Below are 26,854 nucleotides of genomic sequence, written 5' to 3'. Positions count from 1 at the left end.
ACCTCCGGTTCACCCGTTCGGGAGGTCATCGGCGTAGATGGTGTGTTTGATACCTTCAACTTGGGCCAGATTCTTCGAGAGGCCGACCATGCAGATGTTGAAGAGAGCAGGCGAAATGATCGAGCCTTGCCGCGTGCCCCATGGGCCTAAGAGCACCTTGTTGGAGACAAAGTCGCCGATCCGCAGCTTCACTTTCCTCCCCGTCAGGAACGTCAGGACGTAGTGATATAGTCTGAAACCCAGCTCGAGGTCTGCGACGGAGGCCAGAATGTATTCGTGGAGAACGTTGTCAAACACTTCCTCGAGGTCGAGTCCGAGCAGGGCCCTGGTGTCCCTGGTACTGCCGTTGATGATTTGATGCTTTATCATCTTCATGGCGTCCTGCGACGAGAGGCCGGCACGGAAGCCAATCATGTTGTGAGTATAGATGTTCTCTTCTAGATATCTGTTTAGTCTGTTGAGGACGACATGCTCCGCCACTTTCCCAACGCAGGAGGGGAGCGAGATGGGTCGCATGTTGTTCACGTTCGGAGCCTTGCCGGGTTTGGAGATCAGGACGACGTTGGCGGTCTTCCATTGCTCTGGGACGCTGGTGTTTTTCCACGTCTCGTTGATCTTCTCGGTGAAGCATCCGATCGAACGGTCGTCAAGGTTCCGCAGCATCTCATTGGTGATCCTCTCGGCACCTGGCACACACTTGCGGTTGAGCGCAGAAATGGCTTGTCTAATTTCCCCCACGGTGGAGACACCTGGTTCACATTCAAGAGTGAATCTGCTATATCTAAACCACAACAGCACCTCGCTAAGCTGACAACAGCTTTGTGCCTATGACCGCACGCTACTTTGTAGCTGTAGCGACTGGCAAGTGGTTAATGAATGACTTCTCCCGGAACTTATTACAGTTTACATGTATAGTTTATATGTAGGCATATTTCCCGAGTTGACATATATATATATATATATATATATATATATATATATATATATATAGATAGATAGATAGATAGATAGATAGATAGATAGATAGATAGATAGATAGATAGATAGATAGATAGATAGATATGAGAACTGTGAGAGAACCTATAAATGTAACGAATAAAGGGAAGATCAGACATCCATGACATCCATTTAATATGTGAACTGAGAGAGACAACTATTCTGGTTCTGTGCACTGTACGTTTCCTTCCTTTTTTCTCTTTGTCGGCTTACCACCTTTGTAGCGTACCCTACTGTATTGTTCAGTTGGCAGCCTTCGCCCATCTCTAATTCTTTAGACTGCACATCTGGAAACGCCTCCTTTATTTCTCACTCTCATTTAGTGTAGCAACGAGCCGCATACGACAGCAGCTTCTGAAATCCACACTTTCTCTGACCCAGTAGCACCACAGATTCTGAACAATCGAAAAATAAAAATAACAACAAAATAATTTCTCCATCCGCGTGCTACGCTTGCGAAGCCAAGAATGCGCTCTGGCGCAGAGTGCCCGTCGGAAGGGCGACGCTAAATCTTGTGTCTCCATATGTTATCAAACACGCTAGTTAGGTCGTAGGAGTGCCATGCCTTGCTTTAGTTAGTACCGTTTCTAACAGAATCACGGATGTAATCTGCGGTTTTCATTGTGGCGAAATATCCTGTGTCTCAGCATTTATTTAAGCATAAAGGGGCAACCTACCACGTGACAAAAGTATATGTCAAGATTTGTCTGTGAAACTAAAAGCCGATATTTTTATTCTATGTGCCTCTAGTTTGACTGTCTGATGAGACATCTAAGCGTATGCATTAAGCGCACTCGAAAAATTGGGTGCGGCTGCACCGTGTTTCGCATCAGGAATACACCTCGGGCCGAATGGTAAAACGCGCGCCGTATGCCAGAAGCCGTGTCACCCAAAACTAAATCGAGCCACGCTGCTGATAGCTTGTGCGGCTCGCATGCCTGCTGGGTGGATGCAGTAGACCAGCAGGGCAGTTAAGGATCTCTTTGATGACGACTTTAGTGGTACAGTGCGAAATATGCTTGAATGTTTCTCAATGATGGGAAATAGTCGCTGGTTAGACTGAAGAGAGACTTACTTCGGTTATGCAAAGGTTACACGAAAACTCATCTAGCAGTCCTGGTCCTCAATGAGATCGAAAATGAGCTTTTCTATCAGTCAACCTTTGTTTCTTTTTGTATCTGTCTTTTCACCATAATGCGCATTACTCAGATGAACTCAACTATAGCACAAGAACGCGCACAAATTGCCTATGCGTGAAGCAATGAAAGCGCAGCGTCTTGCCACGTGAAGCAAGAACTGAAGTGCGCGCCTCTGGCAGCGCTGTTCAAGTAGGCACAACCGCATATGCCACTCGCCGAGTAAAACGGCAGTTGCCCTTTGAACAGCGCCACAGCTGCTCCTTGGCGAGACGCCTGCTCCACCGTTCAACGGTGTTCGGTCTCTGTGGCTCAGCGGATATCATCGTCCATTCTCCGCCGTCATCATTTAAAGCGCGCACGCGCACTCACAATTTCATGAAGGCAACATATCAATAAGGATAATTTGACATTAAATGTGCCTTGCTGAACAAAAAATAAGGACGAGAAGTTCAGAGTACGGCTAACAGCGCGGCTGTTAAGCTGAAATTTGTACAGTTACATCTCCTCGATCTTAGTCATTAGCGTGTTCTCAGTGCGATAATGTTGAGCCTGCAGTCAGTCGTAATTACAATAGAGGTTTCAGGTAGACGTAACATAGGCATATCTTGATGTATCGAATTATTGATGTATGGAACCCGTCTGTTCTCCGCGTTGTATGCCATAGAACTATAGGCTCCACAGCGGTGCATCGATTTGTTTGGCAGAACTCGAGACTTCTCGCGAATTATGGTACTGGAACGTCCTCCGAAACGACCATTATTAGCCATTATTGGACCATCATATATATATATATATATATATATATATATATATATATATATATATATATATATATATATATATATATGTAGTGCGTGTGAGTGTGTCTGTGTTGTACTGGGAGATTAAAATCTAACAGTAAATCAACGTGGACTGGTAAGGTATTTCTCTAAGACTTCTTTTATTGATATGGTGCTTTCGTTGGTGAACTTAGCGACTATACTACAGCGTCGCAACGTCGCAGTAATGCCACAAATTTGAAATATATTCTTTTCCTTAATTGCATCATTTTTTTTCCTCATTTTTCTTTTTCTAACACGTACGGCTGGGAACTCCATGGGTGACGGCTTCGGTCGGGGACAGTATAACGACGTCACCTGCAGTTGAGCGTGCATATGCTCGAGCCATTCAATCAACTGTCGTCTGGAAGGTAAAGCAGTCTGCAGCGACAGGTTCTCGCTCGGTTATCAGACATTTAATCAGAAAATGCACCACGCAACGGCAGAGGCAGGTATTTCTATATCACCATCAGCATGTTGGCGTACATTTAGGCGACGACATAATAAGAGACCTTTACAATGCGAGCTCGTGGTATCGTCATCGTCAGCCTCCATCAGCAGCATTATCCGTAGTTTCGTAAGTAGCAGCAAGCGACCAAGGCGGCTCTTCGCCCTTCTAGATGTGAAGATCTAGCCAAACTTCATCCTACTTTTTCCCTGCATTACAAAAAAGAGAGAAAGAAAAAGAAACGAAGAAGAAAACGCGCGTCCCAGTTTCGCTTATAATTCTAGGGCGCACGCTTCCTTATTGGGGCGAAAAAAGAAATAGAAAAGAAAGGAAAACAGCAATAAAACGAAGAGCGAGAAACTTCCATCACTCTGCACAATGTCCAGAGTGAATGGTGTGTCGCCAGGCATGGGAGGCATCCGGGCGATCTGTTGCCGTGTTTTTCATCCGAGAGTAGTGGAAAGCGAGAGGCACGGTACGTCGCGGTGGACAAACTAAAAGCTCCAAAGCGTCTCTCTGAACGCGTTCACAAAGAAGGGCACACCATTAACGGAAACAGAGTGCAGGTTGAAATAAATAAGAAGACAAATTCATGGTTTAGCACAGAAAGAACATGCGGCCCGAGCTTTTCTTCGTGCCCCCGCTGTACTTTAATCTACAGGAAAGCTTTCTCCAGACCCACACGCCGTCTCTGGCGGCTGGCTACTTTGTTGACGCGGTAACCACATTTGTGAACTTCTGCACGCGACCAGAGCGTCCGCTTTTGGTGGTGGTGGTGGTGGTGGTGATGTTGAAGCAGGCGGGGTTAGCCTGGCATACATAGCCGGCAATTGTTCCGCCTGATCCTCCTTCAAGTTGAGATCAGGGATGTGTCACCAGGTGTCGATGAGCCCCGTGTCTCGCAGGAAGGCTATCAGCAGGCGTTGCGCTCTCTTCCTGAATGCCGCGGGCCCTCCGGGGAAAACAACGGCTTCAAAGGTCCTGTGCGTGAGACCGCTTTTTTGCAGGTTGTCTACCAACGCTTTTCTTTCTGTGTCAAACTGTGGGCACAGCCAAATGAAATGTTCGATGTCACCAATGTCACCACAGAAAACAGAGAGTGGGGAAGCGCGAAGCCCAGTCTTGAATAACCAAGCTGGGGTGTATGCGGAGTCGGTCCTGAGGCGGTATAAAAGCGTCGCTTGTTCGCGTGTAAATCCATGAGTCACACAGGAGTCGTGTGGATTCTTGTGCATCTGTCTAAAGTGAAGGCGGATTGCATCCTTAGGGTTTTGAACAGCTTTTGGAGCTTTCACTTTTGGGACACATGTCAGCGCTAGGCGTGCAAGGGCGTCAGCTTCCTCGTTTCCATCAATTCCTACGTGTGATGGAATCCACTGAAACCTTATGTTAAATCCTTTGCTCGTGAGGTCGTTAATCAGTGCCAGAGACTGCCTTGTAAATTTCTCTAGAGGTAAACCCCGATGTAATCTTTGTAATGCTGACTTGGAATCCGTCAGCACCACGACATCTCGTGCAGAAAAGGCACGTAGTTTCCGCAAAGCCGCGGTGATTGCGGCGCTTTCTACTGTTGTAGAGGAAACTACGCGATCCAGTCGGCCAGACCATGACACATCAAGGGATGGTATGCAGAATGCCGCTGCACAGCTATCTGTTAGTGCACACACCGAACCGTCTGTGTACACTTGTAGATGGCTTTGAAACAAAGTGCTCAAGTGGTCCAACACAATAAACTTGGCTTCGGCAGTTGAAATGGTGCGTTTCGTCGGTAGGTGGGGTACATTGAGGCTGCAGGTAACGTCCGGAAAAGACCATGGCGGGCCAAGGCGACTTCGTTTAGGCCATTCCAATCCTAAAAATCGGAAGGTGTTCAGCTCCGCATGGAAATGTGAGCGAGTTCTTGATGGAGCACCAGTGAAGAGCCACTTCACAGCACAGGGAGCACTGCTCTTAAATGTAGAGACAGAAGGACAAGCCAACGTCCTTCTAGAGACCATCCGCTTTTTTTCTGCGAAACACGTCTTCCGTTTCTTATATTTGCTTGTAAACTTTTTTTTAAATAGAGATGCCGCAAAGAAGCTTTCACCCCATCTATTGGAAAGATCGCATCGCAGGGTCGCATCTTATCGCGTTATGACTCGGCGGCTATTTGTTATCTTGCCGCGCACGTCTGCGTCATTTCGCAACGGTTCATATGCCACACGCCTTTCTCTTTGTGTCCCTCTTTTAGCATTTCATCAAATGATTCTAGTTTGCATGAGTTCGTGGAGTTCCAGCTTTATTTCAGGGCTGCTTATGTATTCTTCGTAATTAAGACGCACAAACTGAAATGGACGAGTGTGCTAGGAAGTGCGCAATGTCAACTTTGAAGTGCGGCCCTCAATTTGAATCTATATTCACAGGCAAATGGCAAAATATACTTTGTGACGGTAGGTCTGGTTCGTATACTGAAGGGAGCATAAGCATTAAGCGCTTTACAGCAAGGCGAACATCTCTAACGCGGCACTAGCGATCCTCACCAAATGCAAATCACCGGGACGGGCCGTTGAGCTCGTGTGGGTCCCGTCTCACTCGCAAGTGGAAGGCAACGCACTCGCCGACCACTATGCCCGAGAACTGTCGATCCGGGCTGAGGACGAGCCAGAGCTACTGCACCCCGTGACAAGTTACAAAGAAATCACGCAAATGTACAGAAACGGCACATGTAGGCTTCCCCGTCCGCATCCGCAACTCAGCCGAATGCAGCAAACGATCGTGCGACGCAAGCAAGCGGGGTCGCCAGCGCATCCCGTGCTCTTGCACAAAATGTTCCAAACAGAGCATGACACTTCATGCCCTTTTTGCAGACTGTCAAAAGGCACTCTAGCACACATCCTTGCAGAGTACACTAAGCTCAAGAACCCCGCACCATCCCCAGCCCCAACCCCCCCGAGCGATGGGAGACCTTGTTGTCCAGCCCCGACCTACCGACCCAGCTCGCGCTGGCGGCTAGGCGCCAGGAACTGCTGGACGCATATGGGACCTGAGAAGAAGGTTCCACCCCATCTGGTGCCAGCGCGCACCAACTGTCACTAATGGCTCAGTACAAAAGTTGATTCTCCCTCTCTCTTAACATTTACCGCTCTGTGGTCATATATATATATATATATATATATATATATATATATATATGTGTGTGTGCGTGCGTGTCTCTGTGTGTGTGTGTGTGTGTGTGTGTGTGTGTGTGTGTGTGTCTGTGTGTGTGTGTGTGTGTAGGCACGGCCTGCACACGCTCGCCGTTTTTTTCGGCGTTTGCAGGACACACGAATGATCATTGTGCGGCGGTCAAGGCCTGTCAGGCGCATGCTAGCGCCTTCAGTCCTGAACCTTCTGGTTTTCTGTAACCAAATTGGAAAGCTTGTGAACAAAACAAAAAGAAGAAGAAATAAACCCATAAATTTTCGTCAGGTCTGGGTTATGGTTAATCTGCGCGCCCTCAGAGCAGTTAATATGTTCCTCTTAGCGACTTTCGCGATTCAGGACAAGAGCCGCAAATGTGTCTTGTTTTATTTTCTCATTACCTTTCATTGTATATGCTTTGCTCTTTCTGCTCTAGTTTCAGACGTCGGCCAAAACAGAATCAGCTGCGTCGCCTAACTAAAGTTCATGTCTGCGGGCCCGTCTAAGAAGCACATGCGGGGTTCCTTGCGCTTCTCCCGCGACACCTGCCGCCTTGTCCTCCGTGTGACCCAACCTACTTGCAGCCGTCTTTGCACAGACACATCGCTAATTGGCAGGCGTTCGATATACGGCAAGAGCCCGCACTATCTTGCGCCTAATCAATCTCCATACCCGGGCCTCGCATACATCTTTGTCTTTCATACTTACTTTTTCCATGAGCTCACGTACAATCCTCAAGCCAGACATATCTTTGAAAAGTAAACTTGAATTTGTCGCAGTCTGCGGGTCGTCCGAGCGTTCTTCTCCTAATGGCCACTCCCATATTTTAATTTCCCTCTTGCACAATGCTTGCGGGGCCATGAGTAGTCAGAGGATCGCAGTTTGTTTATCTCTTCGGGAGAGTCCAGCAATAAATACGGGGAAGTTTACGGCGTGTTTCATTCCTTTTTTTTTCTTGTTTTCTGGCGCTTCAGCAGTGCATTGCAGTGACATCGCCATAGAGCACTCGGCTCTCTGATCGGCGAGAGATGTTGCGGCCGGATTAGCTGGCTGCGCACGCGGCCCGACCCGGCGAGGGAGGCGAGCAGTTCGCGTGACGGCCAGCACGCAGTGCGCGTGCGCACGAAAGGTTGCGTGGCGTCACGTGCGTCGTACGCCCGATCGTGCTGTTTAGGAGCTGTGCCAGAATACGTTCACTTATCCGGAACCTCTTTGCCGATAAAGAGGTTCTTTTCTGCTGTAGCATAGCGGTGCGAAGAAAAAAAGAATTGGAGGACGCTTAAGCTTGGCCTTTAACAGTGGAACGCGATGGTATTCAAAGGTCCCTGACCGCTTGTCACGCTTCCCGGCAACCGCATCTTTCTTGCGCATGCGCGGAGGCGAGCGCGACAGTGGCGTTGAAAGGAACCGAACGTGCCGCGCTGCTCTATGAATGGCAGAAACGCTTGAAAAGAGGTTTCCCAGTTGAAAAACACAACAGGAAATTTTCACAGTCTGTCGTATTTTGGGACGTTGTTTCTGTAGTTCTGTTGCCTGTAGTTCTGTTGCCTGTAGTTCTGTTGTCTGTAGTTCTGTAGTCTGTAGTTCTGTTGTTCTGTAGTGTGACGTCCTGTAGTAGAAAGTTCTGTAGTTCTTGATCAATATTTAATTAAAAATTGACAGAGACCTCCTTAAGGCTATGTAAATTTGTTAGTACAAAAAAAGAAAAATATAAAAGTAAAAAAAAATTAAAAAAAAGAACCGTCGCCGCCCAGGACTTGAACTTGCGACCTCACGATTCCGAGCCCGGCATCTTACCACTGCACCACTCCTAACATGCTGTTCGAGTATACATTTTGGCCATGTGAATAGTACGACGTGCTGATGCGCTGATGTTTACATCCAAGAGCCAAGATCCGCTATCACTCCACCGCGTCAAGTGCCGCATCGCTAGAAGAGCAAGAGTGTTCGTACCATCGACAGGTACATCGCGGAGTGCTAGAACATCGATTTTGATGTACGATATCCATATTAAATAAGAAATTCAGAAATAGACAACGTTGACTTTTAGGGTTATTACTGCTAGTTTCGACAGTTGTCTCTCGTTCTTTACACTTTTGAGCGCGCATATAATTCGTGTGTTCAATGCAAAATAGCTACCTAAACATTCGTGGATGAGAGTTCTTTCTGACAGCATACTGGCTTCTCACGGCAGCACTGTACCAGATTAATGAGACCCGAGCGAGACAGCTTTTCACGCAGCTTTGTGGAACAACCGAAATCTTCTTTTCCGCTTCGCATAAGCTTGTGAAATATTCCTGGGAAATTAACTAATGTGTCAGTGTAACAGCACATGTAAGTCCACAGGCCTGTGTGCCACATCTTACCAAAAAAATAAAACGGATACGCAGCCATTCCTGCAGATGGTATGATTTTGATCAGCGGCCGATCTTGAGGAGGCCGGTAGGGCGTTGCTGGTGCCGCGTCGTCACGGCACAATTATAACTATTCGCCACGTCGACTTTAATACCGGTGTTGGTGCCATCAGCATTGCCGGCTTCAGAAAAGCGCGATTGAATACCGCGCAAGAGAAAAGTACAGTGTACACCACCGATGCGAAACTAACATACAATTTTCAAGGGCCGCGACGGAAAGCGCTTCTGTTGCGACTTCATAACTATTGGCCTTCGCGACAGAATGCTTCTGTTGCGACATCAGAATTTCTGTCGTAACGTCAGAAATGTCACTCAATTAAGAAATGTCAAGAACTGCTGTTGTACAACAGAATTTATGTAGTTGCGACAGGAATTCCTCTTGTCTTTTTCAACTGGGCACTACAGAAGCTTGTCGCATCGCACAATTTCAGTGCACTTCTGTTGTCATCATTGGGTACATGTTGCGACGATAGGTTTCCGTTGTGGAACAGTTCTCTGTAGTACAACAGAAGTTTGTCCATTACTTCAGGAACACTTCTGTTATGACAACTGGGGGCCTGTTGCAATGATAGGTTTCTGTCGTACAACAACATTTTTTCTGTAGTACACCAGAAGTTGGTCGCATTACTTCAGGAACACTTCTGTTGTGACAATTGGGGGCCTGTTGCCACTATAGGTTTCTGTAGTATTTTAACAGCTCTCTGTAGCACTACAGAAGTTTTTCGGGTTACTTCAGGAACATTTCTGTTGGGACAACAGGGTGCCTGTAGTGATGACAAATTTTTCTGTAGTACTACAAAAATCTGTTGTAGAGCTTCAGCTTTCTGTTGTAGCAACAGACATACGACAGACTGTACTTCTGTAGTCACAACAAGAAATGTCTGTTGTACATCAGAAAAGTCTGTCGCTCCATCAGGAATCTGTAGTCACTACAGAAAAATCCTGTTGTACAACAGAAATTTCTGTAGTACTGAACACAACCTCTGTTGTCATTTTCAACTGGGTTGTGTGAGTTTCTGCGTAACAGAATTATGTTTTCTGGTATATTCCAATTAAAATCGAACGCCACGATGTCTGTGGGTTGTGTTTGAGTCGTCTTTACAATTTTTCTCACCTATTTTACTTTGAGGAATTCGATTAGTTCAGTAACGCCCCTGCGCCACGCGGAAGGCCTGCCTGGTTGCGGTTCGGAATGATTTTTCGCTAAACGACGGCCGACGCCGACAACGGATTGCTCGCAACACGGGGCCCATAACGCTCTCGCGCGATTTGTTTATTACGCTTTATGTGCCTTCATTTTCGTAAATTTCAGAGCAATCTATTCCATTCGAAATGCAGAAGACGCTACGAACCCGCACAATGCTACTAATTGCAACGGTTCAACTGGTGGCCAAACCGAAACGAGCCAAGCGACTCAAGGCGCTGGATTGCCCTCCCTAAATTCGTAAGGGCATTTTATGTCGCTTCTCGATGGAAGCGTCCGCGGCGTAATGCTTTCAATACATGGCGTCTGTGCTAGGGGTCGTGTGTTGGAATCCTGCCGTTGGACAATTTTAATGGTGTGTATTCATTTTTTTTTATTACGGAGTATTTTGTTGAAAATGACGAGTGTACAAAGTGAAGAAACCGTTTGAAGCCAGAAGGACGAAGTTTTAGGTAAATTCACGTACTTCCAACAATTCCCATCGCTGGCTGAACCTTTGCGGCTCCCGTAGACACTAGCGCCAGAGAGCCTCTAGCAATTATTGCACGAAACTCTATGTATTGCAACAACAATAAATTACGATATGCCTTGGTTTTTTTTATAGGGTATTTATATATACTTCATTATTTTATTCATTTCGATCACTAGCGTAGTAGATTTTTATCATTTATAAAAGGCAACTTCTCCTTATTCATCTTATCATATTTTCTATGAACCAAATAGAGACATATTTAGCACACATGGTTTACATTGTCCAATCTATGTGCCCTCTTTTCGCCTGACAAAAAAAAAACAAAAAAAACAAAGAAGAACGAAACAAAGAAAAAGCAGAGAAAATTTTTGCCACATTTCATTTCAACATTTTTTCTTTGTAAACAATCCACTTTGTCTATTGGTGCTAGCCCGCAACTGCTTGATTTCTTCTGCATTTTTCAGTGTGTTTCCTGTTTTTGTTCGTACCACCACAGACTTTCTTTTCCCCGCCCTTGGGGAAAGCCCTGCCAACGACTGTCTTTTCAACGTTACCGGCATAGAGTTCACGCCAAATAGATTTCTTAAGTTTGCGTCTTTTCTTTTGTGCTTTGAAGCTTAAGGATAGATATGCAAATGTGTTACTATTTTGTGTAAACACAGTGGCTCCTTCCGATATTCTCTTGTATTACCGTGCTTGTTATGCAAACAACATAGAAGCCGACTATTACGCCACAGCCGTCTTAAAGTTAGTCTTCTGTTGTAACATTGTTCATTTATTTGACCACTTCTTGAATGAGATGACGTCGTGCAACGTCTTTTGACATTTCGGTGCGCAAGGCAAGAATATCGTTTTCCTTGATCTTTTTAGAGCGCAGCTATTAGGCACCCGTCGCTGGGTTGCCTCCCTCGGCGCCACCGCGCGAACACGCTCGTCCTCGCGCGTTCGCCGTCGTCCTATTCAACCGCAGCTGGCCCCGATGCCGCTCCTCGTGCCAGCGTTCCCTTACCGATCCTCCCTTTGCGAAGGCGAGGATGGCACTGGCCCACTTCCAGTCGGTGCGGGTGATTTCGGTCTCAAAGTCTCTGCGTTAATTCAGGTTGTTTGACTCAATATACACTGAAATGGAAATGCGTTACAGCTGCGCTCAAATTTCACATTAGAAAGTATTGTGATCGTCGTGCATTTTTTTCTTCTTTTTTTGCACGATAAGAAGGTAAGCGCATAATGAGTAAGTGTTACACCCCCATACACATATACATTGTATGCACGTGACGTCGCATCCGCTGCTGTCGTCTGCTTTCGCTACCTTCCGTCATCTTGGGGAACCTTATCAACAGGCGCGCGTACGCCGCGCGCATAGGCCTATAGGTTCCCCAAGATGGCGCCGCTGTAAACCGGAAGTCGCCGAGTATCCTTGAATGACGTACGTGCATATCATTTCTACTCCTGCACTCTACCATTAATTCGCCAAGGAAAGATGTACGAAACGAATGCCCGCACAATGGCATCGCAACGTAGCCGCAACAGTAACGCAACGGCAACACAAAAGGAGGGCTAACAGTGTAAACAAGAACATTGATAATATGTGGGAAAATACATAGCATGCAAAGGAGCTTGTACGATTTCGCTTCTATTCTGGTCTATGTACTAGAGTGTCTTCATGTAATATATTTGTTCTGCCCTAACCGTGGAGTACTGGCTGATTACAAGGCTGTTCAGAAATTTGGAAAGGAACCACAATAATTCCCCTAAATCCGTGACGTTCTCTTCTGTAATACAAATAATTTCTTATAATTTTTCATTGTCCTACCCCGTACCGCAGCACCATAGAAGAGCTTCGAACAAAAAAGGACGTAATAAAGTTTCGCCTTGAGCCCAGTTGGTAACAAATTAGCTGCTGTGTATATAATTCCATCCTGACTTAGAGATCGTAGTATATAGACACTATCCACATGCTGCTTCTATTGTACCTGTTCATGAAACCTTCATACTGCAAAAGCATTCCGAGGTTGTGAAGAAAGCGAAAATTATGCCTCTAGCTTAAATACGTGGCCTTAACCACGTGATCAGGCTTCCACTTTTTGAACGGAACTGCTTTTCTTTCCCTAAATACATGTCAGATTTTCTTGCCTCATCGGGTACTGTGTGCACTGCATTTTATTCAGTCGCGTGTGACTGCCCTGTTCACTTCTCTCGCACGCATTGCGCACTTGCCGCTTGAATCTTCATAGGCCTGCAGCGGCAGCGCACATAGCTGACCTTGGAACATAAGCCAAGAGGGGGGAAATGCGACCCTCCCAGTAAACCCACTCGAGGGTCATCTTGCGTCGTTTGATTGACCGGAAACTGAGCAGAAGCGCGACATTTGCCACGGATGCCCGCTTTGTATCAACGAGGCCAGGAAATGATCGTGGCTCACTACGCGCAGCCAGGTCAATAACGCGCAGCGCGCATCATTAGGGCCTCACATAGCTAAGCTAGATGCAGAATAAAGCACGGGTCAGGTTTCAGACCGAATGGTCCTTCGCACCGGGGGCCTCCAGCCTGGTGCCGACAAGGATTCAACCGCCGAAAAAAATTCGTACTTTACTGTTGCTCAGTGATGTGGCCTACAGACATGTTCAAAACAAATGACATAATAGAAGGGAACATCAATCTTTGTTTATCGTTCGTTGGGCTCTTTGTCGGTGATCAACGGAGCGTGCATAAAAATATCGTCTAGAACGCGCCGTCCTCTTCATCTCTGTCCCCGGTGCGGGGAAGATCGAAGCTCGGCCGGATGGCGAGGGAGAGTCCCCTGTGCGGAAGACTTCACGGTCGCTTAGGCAGCAGTGGGACTTCGTAGACAAGCGCATCGTCTCCAAGATCGGCCGAGGCACAAGCGCGCCGTAATACAACTGAAAAAAGCTCAACGAATACAGAGTGCGGCTAAGTAAGCCTCGATGACGTCACTAAAAAGCACAGACAGAAGTTAATGCATGATTTAGCGATCTAAATAAAAAGAAAGCAATGTCGATCGGCTCTCATACTTGGCTTACGCGGGACCCTGATAGACGAATATCCACGGGTTCATGAAATTAATTGTATACAGTGAACGGAATAACGTGTTTTATTACCCTAGCTCCACAGTATTTTTGAAGGATGGGATATGGAAGGGTCTTAACCCTTTGTTTTTGTGACAAATGCCTGTATATAATGCTGTTTATAGACCTTTTATGGAATAGATTTCTTTTTCGATCCATTTGCTCAATTCCTCGGCATACACATTCGCACAATCTTTACTGCGGCTCTCGGACAGGTTTCTCACTATAGGCTCCACCAGAAAATTTGCCTCTACACCGCACGTTGTAAAGCGTCGTCCAGTGGTCTAGAGAATGGTCGAGCCGAAGAATATTTCAAATCGGTTTAGTCACGGCCGAGATAGAAGCAAGCGAATCGTTGCCAGACGATGGTGCGACAAGCCGCATTACCGTCACCGTTGCAGAGCTTCTCCTCCATGGCCTGGACCACCGTCCGTACACGACCCATTCCTCTTTTAGGCGTTTCCGATATTGGAGCTGAGGGACCACGTTACGTTTACGTCACGATCCCCGCCCGCTTTCTCTTCTATTCTCGCTGGTCGGCACACTTTCTGTGACCCCTCTGCACGTCCTGCGCTTCATGGAAGCCTCCATGGTTGTTGGTGCGCTGTTCGCGATCCGCACATTACAGGCCGGAACCGTGACGTGGTTGATCAGAGGCATGACCTCGCTCCGCTGGCGGGAGACTGGCTGCTCTGTGTAAAGAGCGTACCAGCTTTCGTGTTAATTTGCAAATGTCTGGTATACATCGGTGCAGACACAATATTTTTCACACACTATCGTCACCGCACGATCTACGCACCACGTTTGTTTGACTGCACTGTCCATATGTCTGCCCAAGGGTGTTCTTTTACGTCCTGAGGCTGTCATCGACCCACACCAAGTATGCATCAAACAAGAATCTCAAGCGCGTCATACACGCGTTTCCAGGCACGAACCAGGAACTCCTCGCTACCTTGAAAGACAAATACATAAACACCTCCACCGACATTCCCACCCCCTTAAATTACAAAGGCTCCCAGAACCCAGACATGGACAGAGACATCATGGCGTCGGAAGTCCGCGCCGCTCTCAACCGTATCAAGACTACCGCGGCCGCCGGCGATGACCATATCACCAACAAAATGCTCCGCAACCTCGACGACCAGTCGGTCGCAGCCCTTGCGGAACTTTTCAACCACCACTGGCATGAAGGTCGCCTTCCAGACTCCTGGAAGCATGCCAAGGTAATCTTCATACCCAAACCAGTCAAACGACTCGATCTGGGCAACCTCCGGCCCATCTCGCTCACGTCTTGCCTGGGGAAGGTTATGGAGCACGTAGTTCTGAACAGACTCCACACTCACGCAGAGAAGGAGGATCTCCTCCCCCCCACCATGTTTGGGTTCCGGGCTGAACTCTCTACCCAAGACATCATGTGGCAGATACAACACGACATACTCGACCCGGGTCCCATCCAGGCGACGCGCACCATTCTCGGCCTCGACGTCAGTAAAGCGTTCGACAACGTGTCGCACGCTTCTATACTGGCCAACCTCTCGCAGATGAATGTAGGCACTCGCACCTACAACTATATTGCCAACTTCCTTCACAACCGCACTGCTGAACTCCACATTGGAGACCTCTGCAGTGACAAAGTCACCATGGGCACCCGGGGAACACCACAGGGAGCTGTTTTGTCCCCGTTCCTATTCAACATTACTATGGGAGGCCTTCCCACACTCCTCGACACCATACCCCAAATTAAGCACTCAATATACGCCGACGATATTACCCTCTGGACAAACTCTGGCTCGGAAGGCGAGATACAAGATTCACTTCAGCAGGCAATCGACACCGTCCACACTTACGTGCAGGCAAACGGTCTCGTTTGTTCGCCCACCAAGTCTGAACTGTTAGTTGTACGAGACAGACGTGTTCGCCGACCCGTCCCCGACCCTCAAGAGCCGATCACGCTCCACATTGCCACCCACCCCATAGCCCCCGTACAGACCATCCGCGTGTTAGGCATGCTGGTGCAGAACAACACGCAGAACTCGGAAGCCATCCAACGCCTCCGAACCACAGCCCACCAAATCAACGGCCTAATCCGCCGCATTGCCACTCGCCGCAGGGGAATGCGGGAGACCGACCTCTGCCACCTCACACAAGCCTACCTCATTAGTAGGATTGTCTACACATATCCTTATTACCACCTCCGCCGCAAAGACGAAGAGGCGGTAAATAGCATCATCCGCTCAGCGTATAAGGCGGCAATGGGACTGCCCCAGTCTGCCAGCACACAGCGTCTGCTCCAGCTTGGAGTATATAACACCCTCACAGAGCTGATAGAGGCACACAAGACTGCACAGATACACCGTCTTTCTCGCACCGAACACGGTCGTTATATTCTTAATCGTCTTAACATCATCCCTACAGGTGACATCCACCCCACTGCTCCCCTCCCGACTGGAGTCTTCAGTCGGCTGGTCATCAAACCCATGGCCAAGAATATGCTACCCGGCCGCCACGACAGGCGCCGCCAACTGAAGGCACAAGCCTTAGACGTCACCTACTCCGCTGACGAACATGCCATGTACGTGGACGCGGCGAAATGCGACTCTAACACATACGTAGCCTGCGTAGCGACGCCAACCACCACTTTCATGAGTGCCGCTACAGTGCGCACGCACTCCTCCACCACTGCCGAAAAGGTCGCTATCGCGCTAGCCATCGCGGATCCCCGCACAAGCACGGTTCTCAGTGACTCTAAACAAGCCATCCAAAAGTTCTCAAAAAACTCACTCTGTCTCCCCGCCGCACACAACCTCCGCGGTTGCGCTCTCGACAGAACTGTCAGCTTAGTGTGGGTACCTGCTCACGCGGGGAACTCTGGGAACGAAGGGGTCGACCGTTTAGCCCAAGGCCTAACTAACCGGGAGGCCGGCCCCTCGAACCCAGATGTGCTCGCAGAGGCCCCCGAATCCTATGCTGAAATTACAAACTTCTACAAGGAGACGAGACGCATGTACCCGCCTCCCCACCCCGATCTCGAACGAGCGCAAGCCACCATGCTTCGCAGACTGCAGACTGATTCAATTCTCAGTCATTCTAGGCTTTATTTAATCACTGGAGGGATTACGACCCCGTATGTACTAAATGCGACCATGGAGTGTTCGCCACTCGGGCACACATTCTCTGCGGATGCGAGGGTAACCCTCCCCCACAATCATTACTGCTAGCTCCCTCCGAGGATGGCTGGAACCAGCTGCTGACAAGAGCAGACAAGAAAACGCAACTGGCACTCGTCTCGTGGGCCCAAGACGTCGCCCCACCTAGGAGCCGCACTAGGCCTACCTGCCCTAACTTCCTACCCTGCAGTGGCAAATACAGTTGTTTCTCTCTCTCTCTCTCTCTCTCTCTACGAAGCAAGACATCGAGGGGCCATTTATGCTGAGCCCCATACACCCACAATGAGAGGCCACCTGGATCAGTGTGCGACATGTGTGGTCTAGGAAGATCTCTTTGGACACTTTCCATTCCGAGGCGTTTGCGGAGTAGGTGCCAGGCAACCAAAGTGACGGCATTCCTTCCTTTACCCTGCTACGAATGCGCCTTCGCCGAGAATGAAAAGTTTGTCGGTGGTTGCAGGGTCATTTTGAATTGGGATTGAGTGTAGCGGTACACACGGGGACAAGAAAGAGGGTAACACGTTAAAATGATGGCTCGAGGCAGAGTGCATACGCCTTGACCGACGACAAGGACAGACGAATGAAAGCTCTCTGGAGGCAATTATTTCTGGAAGGAAGGAAGAAAGTAGTTTTAACTGTGCTATAGTAATGATGACTACTAATACCCTAATACTGCTAATACTAATACTAATACTACTTATACATAATAGTGGTAACACTAAATGCTATAGCATACGAATAAACATCAGATGTTCGGGAGATCTAGAGCGTAATGAGCTAAAGAAAGTAAGTGAATCTCGCATACAGTAGTCGACGCACTCCAACATGCAGAGACAGAAGGCGACGACACATTTCACCACAGACTAGGAAAATGTCGGTTATTTCGTTATTTATTATTTTTGCTTACTCGTTTATTACTACACTCAAGGCCCGAAAGTATTACACAGGGTTGTAGTACATGTGAGAGTAACAATAAATTTGAAAATAACAATAATACAAAAATGCAATTCCTTAAAATACAGTGTTATCTAGTAGTGCGCGATAACGAACAAGGTAAGAATACGTGTGAGAATAATAATAAAAGAATAGAATTCCTTATGATACAATGCTCGCTACTAGTGGGCGAGAGCGAACAGGTGTATGGTGGAAGACGTCGCGCTTCCTCCCCGCTTTCCTCGCTTGCACACCATCACCTTCGCAAGCTTTTACTCGCACACAATGCATACTGCGCGCGGCTACGATGTGACAAGTGATGGATGATATATGATATGTGATGGGACACTAGTGATTGTGTCCTTATCACAATGTTGTACTACACCTATTCCGTTAGTGTATACATGGCTGGCCAAAAAGCCCACATTACCCAGCCCAGCGACATCTCTTTAGAGACGCCCTACGAACCACTTTTATTAGGTACTCACCGAGCCTAATGCTATGCAGTATTCGGCTAACACAGTACTTAAGATACTTGGGAGAAAGAGCAGACCGTGTTTGAGCCATTGCATAGTACTAACGCTCGGAAGTACTCGAAATGGAGACTGATAAGTGAAAGACGCGGTAGTGCTATTAGTATAGCAACCGTATTCGTCTTTATTATAAGCGTTAAGCGTTTATAAGCGGTACGCGGCCGCAGTTGCAATGCTGGCAGTACGCGCGCCCATAAGTACGTATTTGATAATCGAGAATCACCAGGCGTACACACTGTCGAACTCCCGGCTGTGCGTGACCCACTGCACGAAGTCCTCGAAGAACCTCCAGCTATGCTTCACAAATGACAATATGTACCAACCGCCAGGCGGCTGTGCGCGTATTGCGAGCTCCCCACACTGACCCATCGCAAGGAAGAGGCAAGCAGGAGGCTGCGCCCGGTGCGCGCATCTCGGGTGGTGTGGTGGGTTCCCGGACGCTGCGGAGTATACCAGCGAACGAAGCTGCATTCACGCCTCTGCGAACGAGATACTACCTTAAATCGCCGCAGCGACGAAGCAACTTTTGTGTCCCTACAAAATGACGGAAATTAAGATACATTCTTCCTAGAACAACGTCAGAGGCGACGGCAGCTCCGTGAACGCATACAACATGTGCCGAAGGAAGATCCACTGCCTGCAGGCTTGTCCCGCGCGTGTCAAGTACTCGTGCACAAGGCCCGCACCGGCACTGCACGGACGCCGAATGCACTCGCGCGCTGGCGTGCACACACAAGGAAGATGTCTTTCGGACAGCACCGTGGTGGAGCTACCACTTACACAAACAGGTTGCCCAGCGTGCGAAACGGCAGCTATGCCAACCATCAGGCATTTGCTGTCGGAGTGATCAGAGTATGCAGCCCTCCGACGAAAGCCGCGGGGGCAAGTGGCCAGCTTCGAGGAGTGAATCCGTCTCTCGGCGGAGACCCACAGTGTCCTGCGGGCGCTGTTCGCCTTTGCTGCGGCATCATCCATTCTCCGCAAGTTGCGCCCGTGCGCGAAAGCATTCCTCGGTGGCGGGCCCTGTCCTCAACTCCCAACTCCCCAACTCCATTACTCTTAATAAGCCGATGAGGAATCCCTCGTTTAATAAAGTTGTGCCATACCACATCATTATAGCCACCATCGGATGCAACATTTCAAATTCTTCTATAGTTTCTCTCTCTCTCTCTCAAAGAAAAAGGACTGGGGCAGAATTGTGTCCAGTTGACTGCAGCAAGAGTGGCCCAAGACATCTCGCAGAGAATCGCTGCTTTACGGCGCAGCCACTTGGCTATGGTAGGGCGTTCGAATGATGGGGTGTGGCTAAATTTATTAGTGTGTTGCTCATTTTCAGCAGAACAGTGCTTCGTTTGGGACAAAAAATGTCCTGCCGTCTTGTGCGTGTCGTCTTGTTCATACTTCTTTTTTTGCAAGATTGTTTTTTTTAACCTTTTCTGTCGTTCGTCGTAAAATTATGAAGGAAGGTAAAGGTGTAGTGATACTGGAAGTTACCAACTCCTTGGCTCCTTTGTGTCTGATGAAGTTTTTTGTAAGCCCATTACATCTATATTCTGTTATTCACCTGAGCAAACAGCAGCGCCTTCTGAACATGTTATTCGTTAGGGATTGCCACGTAATCTTTTTATCGCCGGTTAAAACAGTGACAGGCACAGAGAGAACGGCTCAACGTATTACTGTACGATAGTATGATAAACTTTATTCTGACGTCTACATCGATTATGGCTCAGTGACAAGAACTTGTTGAGGAAAGGAGAAGCTATGTTATAGTGTGATGTGTGGTGCGCGACGTGGTGCGCGACGTGGTGCGGGGCTCGGGACGGTCGAGAGCAGACGACGCGGAGTGCACGCGCGCCGAGCTGGAAGGAGGAAAAACGACGACGCCGAAGAGCGCCCGGCACGTGAACGCGCGGCGCAGGAAAGACAACAAAAGGAAAAAAGCAACCAATGAGAAAAGACCACGGGGCGTCGGGCAGCCAATCAGTAAATGCCAAATCGGCCAGACCACGACAAAAAGCGTGGTGCACTGGCAGAACGGGGGCGACACGCAAGAGGACACGCAGGGAGACGCCGGGCAGACGCCAGGAGAGTCCCAGGAAAACGACGGCAGGAGGAGGTCAACCACCGGAGCGGGCGTTGAAGACGGGCCGTCGGGTTCCGGACCCGAGCCCACCAGGACTTCACCCGACCGGGGCCTCCTGCCAACCTGTTCCTGTGCGTCGCCCGTCTAACTGAGCGTGCCGCCAGCTCCTCAAGGCCGGTGAGCTTTTGCGCCAGTGGGCAGGACGGGAACAGTCGGGCTTCGGGCCCGAGTTCTACGCCAGCTGCCCGGCCAGAACGCCACCCCCGTCTGCCGTGCCGCCTGCTGCCCGAGGCCGGCGTGCTGCCCGAGCAGTCGGGCTACGGGCCCGAGCTCTCTGCCCGGCCAGAACGCCGCCGCCGTCCACTCCTGCTACCCAGCCGCCAGCGTTACCTCGCCTCGCCAGAGCTGGCGCGCTCCCGGCGCCCGGTCGGTCAACCTACGCCGCGACCTTTGGTGAGGCCGGCGCCACTCCTTCTGCCAGCTTGTCGCCGCGTTGCCGCGTCGAGACTGCGACGCGTCCCCGCCCTCGTGGCACGCCCGGACTAGCACCCTCGTTAAAGCCCTAAGTGTGTTCCTTACCGCAATGTTTTCCTGAGTGTTTATTTTCTGCATGCTTTCTGTTTCTTTCTATTGACTTTTTGCCTTTTTTTGTTTCATTAAAAGTCTTTGTGTGTGCATCCAAACCAACGGCTTTGTCCTCAATTGGGTTCTCGGAGGCTCCGCCTAAGAGAACCAACCGAACCATTGAGAACACGAACCTTTGCCCATAAGTGGGTCATCACACATAGCTACTCTTCATTGCTCAGACTACGGTGCGAACACTTACTAGCCCCCCCCCCCCCCCCCCCGCAGCGGCGTATGCGTCAGCAGGCGTTTGGTGTGTTTCGACACCACGGACCCGAGCACACGACGATTTGGACCCTCACGCGTGTAGCCGTGCGCGGCTTAGCCGTGTCTGAGGAAAACGGGATCCTGGGGGTTGAGCCGATGCTGGGTGTTTGGACACTTAAGGACCCCGGCGGAGGCAACACACCTCTTCGGCCTCGGCTTCACATAGACGGCACCTCCAGACTGACCCACTTGGAGGAAATCGGCAGTCGACTTTTCCTGTCTCTCTTCATACAACCTTCGTCTTTCCCTTACTTCCCACCTTTCCTGTCTCCTTCTCTCTTCTATTTACTTCCTTCTTCTTGGCGGCAAGGGTTAACCCTGTGTGGCTATCCAACCTTGGATATACCATATTTGGTTATATTTACACCATATTTGGTTATACACCATATTTGGCAAGTCTGTACGACTGGCGTCGTGCAGACTTGCATGCAAGCTCTGCCGCGTCCCCTCGTTGGGCTCCGTGGTGGGAAGTCGGCGCTGTTGCCGAATTTTTATATATTTTCATGGAAACTTCTTTCCCCAAACTTCCTGATCGCCCTCAGAAACGAGGGCGCACCGAAGATGTATTTCAGTTTTTCGGACACCAAATCCAGAATTTTCCCCGGTTCCATCTTATTCACTCTGAAAAGCCAAACAAAGCAGTGCGAAACATTTCACCATTCCTTGTGTCAAAGTCCTTAACTGACGTCTTTGGTCCAGGTTACAAGGTGTCCAGGATGGCAAGCGGTGACCTACTCTTAGAGCTCCGCAATTTGAAACAATATGAAAAACTGTCGAAACTAGTGCCATTTGGGAAGACACGTACCGTACCGTAACCGTAACCCCGCACCATACAATGAACACCACCCGCGGTGTTGTGTCGGATGATGATTTGCTTGAGCTGACTGAAGCGGAACTCCTGGAGGGCTTCAGCGAGCAAAATGTGATCAATGTCAGAAGAATTAAGATGAGGCGAGATGGTAAAAAGATTCACACGAAGCACTTAATAATCACCTTTGGTTCAAGTATCCTGCCCGAGTCAATCTAGGCCGGGTATATCAAGCTACGTGTTAGGCCGTACGTGCCAAATCCGCTTTGATGTTTTAAATGCCAGCGTTTCGGCCACAGTTCGCAGAGCTGTCGGGGCCGCCAAACATGTGCGAAATGCAGTGCCCATGAACACACCACTGAAATTTGCGAGAACCCTCTCCGCTGTGTAAACTGTGATGGGGAGCACGCCGCGTACTCGCGGTCGTGTCCATCCTGGAAGAAAGAAAAAGAAATCGTAACTATCAAAGTAAAGGAAAATATCTCATTCAAGGAGGCACGCTGGCGGGTAGCACACCTGCCAAAGAAAAGCTTTGCTTAAGTGGCGCGATAGGGGGCAGCGTCACAACGGCCTCCGGCGGCTGTCCGACCCACAAGCAGTGAGTCGGCAGCTACGCCATCTGCCCCCGCGGCGGTTTCAGCTAGCGCTGCTCCGCCAACCCAGCAGACCCGGCCATCGACCCCGAAGGTGGGCGCAGCCGAGGCTGCCCCAACCTCCGAGGCCCCTTCTAGCGCTGGCAATGGCCAGCGCAGCCAAATCCCTCAGGCAGCCCCATCGACCTCCGGGCTGGTGGCCGCAGGGGTCTTGCCTTCCGGGGCAGGACTCTCTCGGAAAACCTCTCGCTCGCAAGAGCGCTTGTCCGGCGTTTCACAGGAGGCAATGGACACTACACCTGTCCTTAAGGCGCACCAAACGCCTAAGGAGCGCCGAGACTCGCTCGAATGCTTCAGAAAGGGCAAAACCCCTATTACAGGGCCTCTAAAGTGCTCTGTAATCTAAGACATCCCTTCCGTTTCCGTAAAAACAGCACTAATTTACTTTAAAATATGGATACACCAATCCGTCAATGGAATGTCAGAGGTCTTCTTAGGAATCTTGATGATGTGCAAGAACTTATCCATAAACACAATCCAAAAGTGCTGTGTTTACAGGAAACACACTTAAAATCAAAATACACAAACTTTCTTCGACAGTATGTTACTTTTCGCAAAGATCGCGATGATGCTGTCGCATCATCCGGCGGTGTTGCAATTGTAATTCAAAAAAGCATAGCATGTCAACGTTTACAGCTACGATCGGCCCTTGAGGCATTGGCGGTTCGAGTTGTTCTGCTAAAGAACTTATCGCTATTTGCTCCCTTTATATACCCCCACACTACAAACTAAGCAAACATGAATTTCAGTCCTTTATAGATGAATTGCCAGAACCCTATGTTGTTCTTGGCGATTTCAATGCACATAACTACCTGTGGGGCGACCCTCGTGTAGATGCGCGAGGACGTCCTGTTGAACAGTTCCCTTTTTATTCTGGTGCGTGCCTGTTGAATAAGAAGGAACACACATATTACTCTCTTGCAAACAGAACCTATTCTTCAATAGATCTTAGCATAGTCTCCCCGTCTGTACTGCCTGAACTGGAATGGGAAGTTACCGACAACCCTTACGGCCGCGACCACTTCCCTATAATGCTAAGATCACCTAAAGAAAACGAATATCCACCATACGCTCCTAGGTGGAAGATTGAGACAGCTTATTGGCAGAAATTTCGATCTCTTACTAGTATCCCATGGGCTGACATGTCTTCGTTAGGAATTGATGCTGCTGTGGAGTTCTTTACAGCCTTCATAATAGATGTCGCATCTAAGTGCATATCAGAAGTAAATGGCTAAGCGTGCAAACGGCGTGTCCCGTGGTGGAACGACCATTGTAGGATCGCACGTAAAAAACAGAACAGGGCGTGGGGGTTGCTACGCGCTTCTCCCACTGCAGAGAATCTTAGCGACTTTAGAAAAGTAAAATCATAAGGCAGGGGAACCCACTGACAGGCCAGACGAGAAAGTTGGCAGAAGTTTCTATCGCGTATCAACTCGTTTACTTATGAGGCCAAAGCCTGGAACAGGGTTAATAGGATAAGAGGGCAACAAGCATATTCACTCCCTTTGGTAAAAACACAAGGCGATAGCCTACAAGATCAGGCGGACTCACTTTGGGAGCACTTTGAGAGCTTGTCAAATGCCAACCATTACTCGCAATCCTTTCTGAAATATAAACAAATAGAAGAATGTAAGCCACTCATACGAAAATGTCGACAGAATGAACCATACAGCTGTCCTTTTAGTATAGCCGAGTTGAGAGCTGCCTTGAGCGCATGCAAGAGCTCTGCACCGGGATCTGACAGAATCATGTATGAAATGACCAAAAACTTACACAAAGACACCCAAGTTACACTAGTCATAATTTTCAATACTATTTGGGCTGCAGGACACCTTCCGACTGCATGGAAAGAAGCCATTGTGATCCCAGTTTTGAAACAAGGCAAAGATCCTTCCTCAGTGGCAAGTTACCACCCGATAGCCCTGACAAGTTGCCTTTGTAAGGTATTTGAAAAAATGATTAATCGGCGACTCATTCATTTCCTTGAACTGAGCAAAATCATTGATCCCTATCAGTGCGGCTTCAGAGAACGGCGCTCCACAGCTGACCATGTTGTACGTGTAGAAGCGAATATCCGGGACGCATTTGTACACAAACAGTTCTTCTTATCCATATTCCTCGATATGGAGAAGGCGTACGATACAACATCGCGTTACGTAATCTTAAGAGACTTGTCAGAAATGGGCATCCATGGTAATATATTAAATATAATAGAAAGCTATCTGTCCAGTAGTAGCTTCCGGGTAAAAGTCGGTAATGTACTTTCGCGTCCTTTTACGCAAGAAACGGGTGTACCCTAAGGAGGCGTGCTCAGCTGCACACTCTTCATCGTGAAGATGAACACGCTTCGCGCTTCATTACCACAGGCAATCTTTTATTCTGTCTTCGTGAACGACATACAAATAGCTTTCAAATCCAGTAACCTCGCAGTGTGCGAGAGACAGGTACATCATGGCCTGAACAAAGTCTCATTGTGGGCAGACAAGAATGGATTGAAGATCAATCCTAACAAAAGCTATTGTGTTCTTTTTACAAGAAAGAGAGAACTGATCCCAGATCCTTGCTTAGAACTGGGTGGACAACAAATACCTGTAAACAAAGAGCACAAATTTCTAGGTGTTATACTTCACTACAGACTCACTTTCGTCTCCCACATTAAACATCTTAAAGAAAAATGTCTAAAAACGATGAACATAATGAAAGTTCTATCCCAGACTACATGGGGTAGTGACAGGAAGTGTTTAATGAAACTCTATAAAAGCCTGATTCGATCACGATTAGACTATGGTGCCATGATTTATCACTCTGCCGCCCCGAGCGCGCTAAATATGCTAGACCCAGTCTATCATCTAGGAATCCGACTAGCCACTGGCGCTTTCAGAACAAGTCCCATACAAAGTTTATATGCAGAATCAAATGAGTGGTCACTTCATCTGCAGAGAACATACATCAGCCAAACATATTTTCTGAAAGTCCACTCTAATCCTCAACATACGTGTTTTAATACCGTTAACGATATGACATATGCTACACTCTTTCGTAATCGTCCCTCCGTAAGCCTTTCTCGCTGCGTGTGAGGGAGCTTAGTCATGAAATGCATGTCCGACTCCTCGAGCTTCGCCTAATGCATCCAGCCAAGCTGCTACCTCCTTGGGAGTGGCAGCTGATACAAGGCGATATATCTTTCATGCAAGTTACAAAACACGCTCCAGAGATTGAAATCCAAATGCATTTCCGGGAACTCCAGCACAAACACTCCTGCATGGAGTTCTACACAGACGCATCGAAGTCCCATGACGGGGTGTCCTATGCAGCCGTCGGTCCATCCGTCTCGGAATCCGACGTACTGCATCCGGAAACTAGTATATTTACGGCTGAGGCCTACGCAATATTGTCGACTGGTAAGCATATAAGGAAATCAAAACTCAAAAAATCAGTTATATATACGGACTCCCTAAGTGTTGTGAAGTTTTTGATATCGTTCTGTATACACAAAAATCCTGTTATAATTGAACTTTGAAGTTTTTCAGTTTTTCGGACAAGTCCACATCTTTCCTTGATTACACGTAATTCACTCAGCAAAACCAAACAAACTAGTGCGATCCGTTTCACCGTTCCTTGTTTCCAAGTCTTTGACCAAAGTTTTCGGCACAGGATATAAGGTGTCGAGAATGTCAAGCGTTGATCTCCTTTTGGAGCTCTAAGATCAGAAGCAGTATGAGAAACTGCCGAAACTTGTGTCATTTGGGGAGACCCAAGTAACAGTAACCCCGCACCGTACGATGAACACAAGCCGCGGTGTTGTCTCGGACGATGACTTGCTGGAGCTCACTGAGGATGAACTCTTGGAGGGCTTCTGTGACCAGATTGTTATCAATGTTAAAGGAATTAAGATCAGGCGTGACAGCAAAGAAATCAAGACCAAACACCTTATATTGACTTTTGGCTCAAGTATTCTGCCCGAGTCTGTAGAGGTCGGGTACATCAAGCTCCGTGTTAGGCCGTATGTGCCAAATCCCCTTAGATGTTTCAAATGCCAACGCTTCGGCC

The 26,854-nt window shown here is 48.4% G+C and overlaps 1 protein-coding gene across 1 annotated transcript in view; it reads left to right on the top strand.

Annotated features, from left to right (window-relative positions):
• LOC142571330 (neurotrimin-like) overlaps window positions 1-26,854 on the top strand; it is a 420,775-nt gene that overhangs the window by 353,762 nt on the left and 40,159 nt on the right. The gene's annotated exons all lie outside the window — the stretch shown is intronic.

Source organism: Dermacentor variabilis, chromosome 2, assembly GCF_050947875.1.
Source record: "Dermacentor variabilis isolate Ectoservices chromosome 2, ASM5094787v1, whole genome shotgun sequence".
NCBI lineage: Eukaryota > Metazoa > Arthropoda > Arachnida > Ixodida > Ixodidae > Dermacentor > Dermacentor variabilis.
Note: the sequence above shows the minus strand (reverse complement) of the source record. Positions and strands in the feature narration are given on the sequence as shown.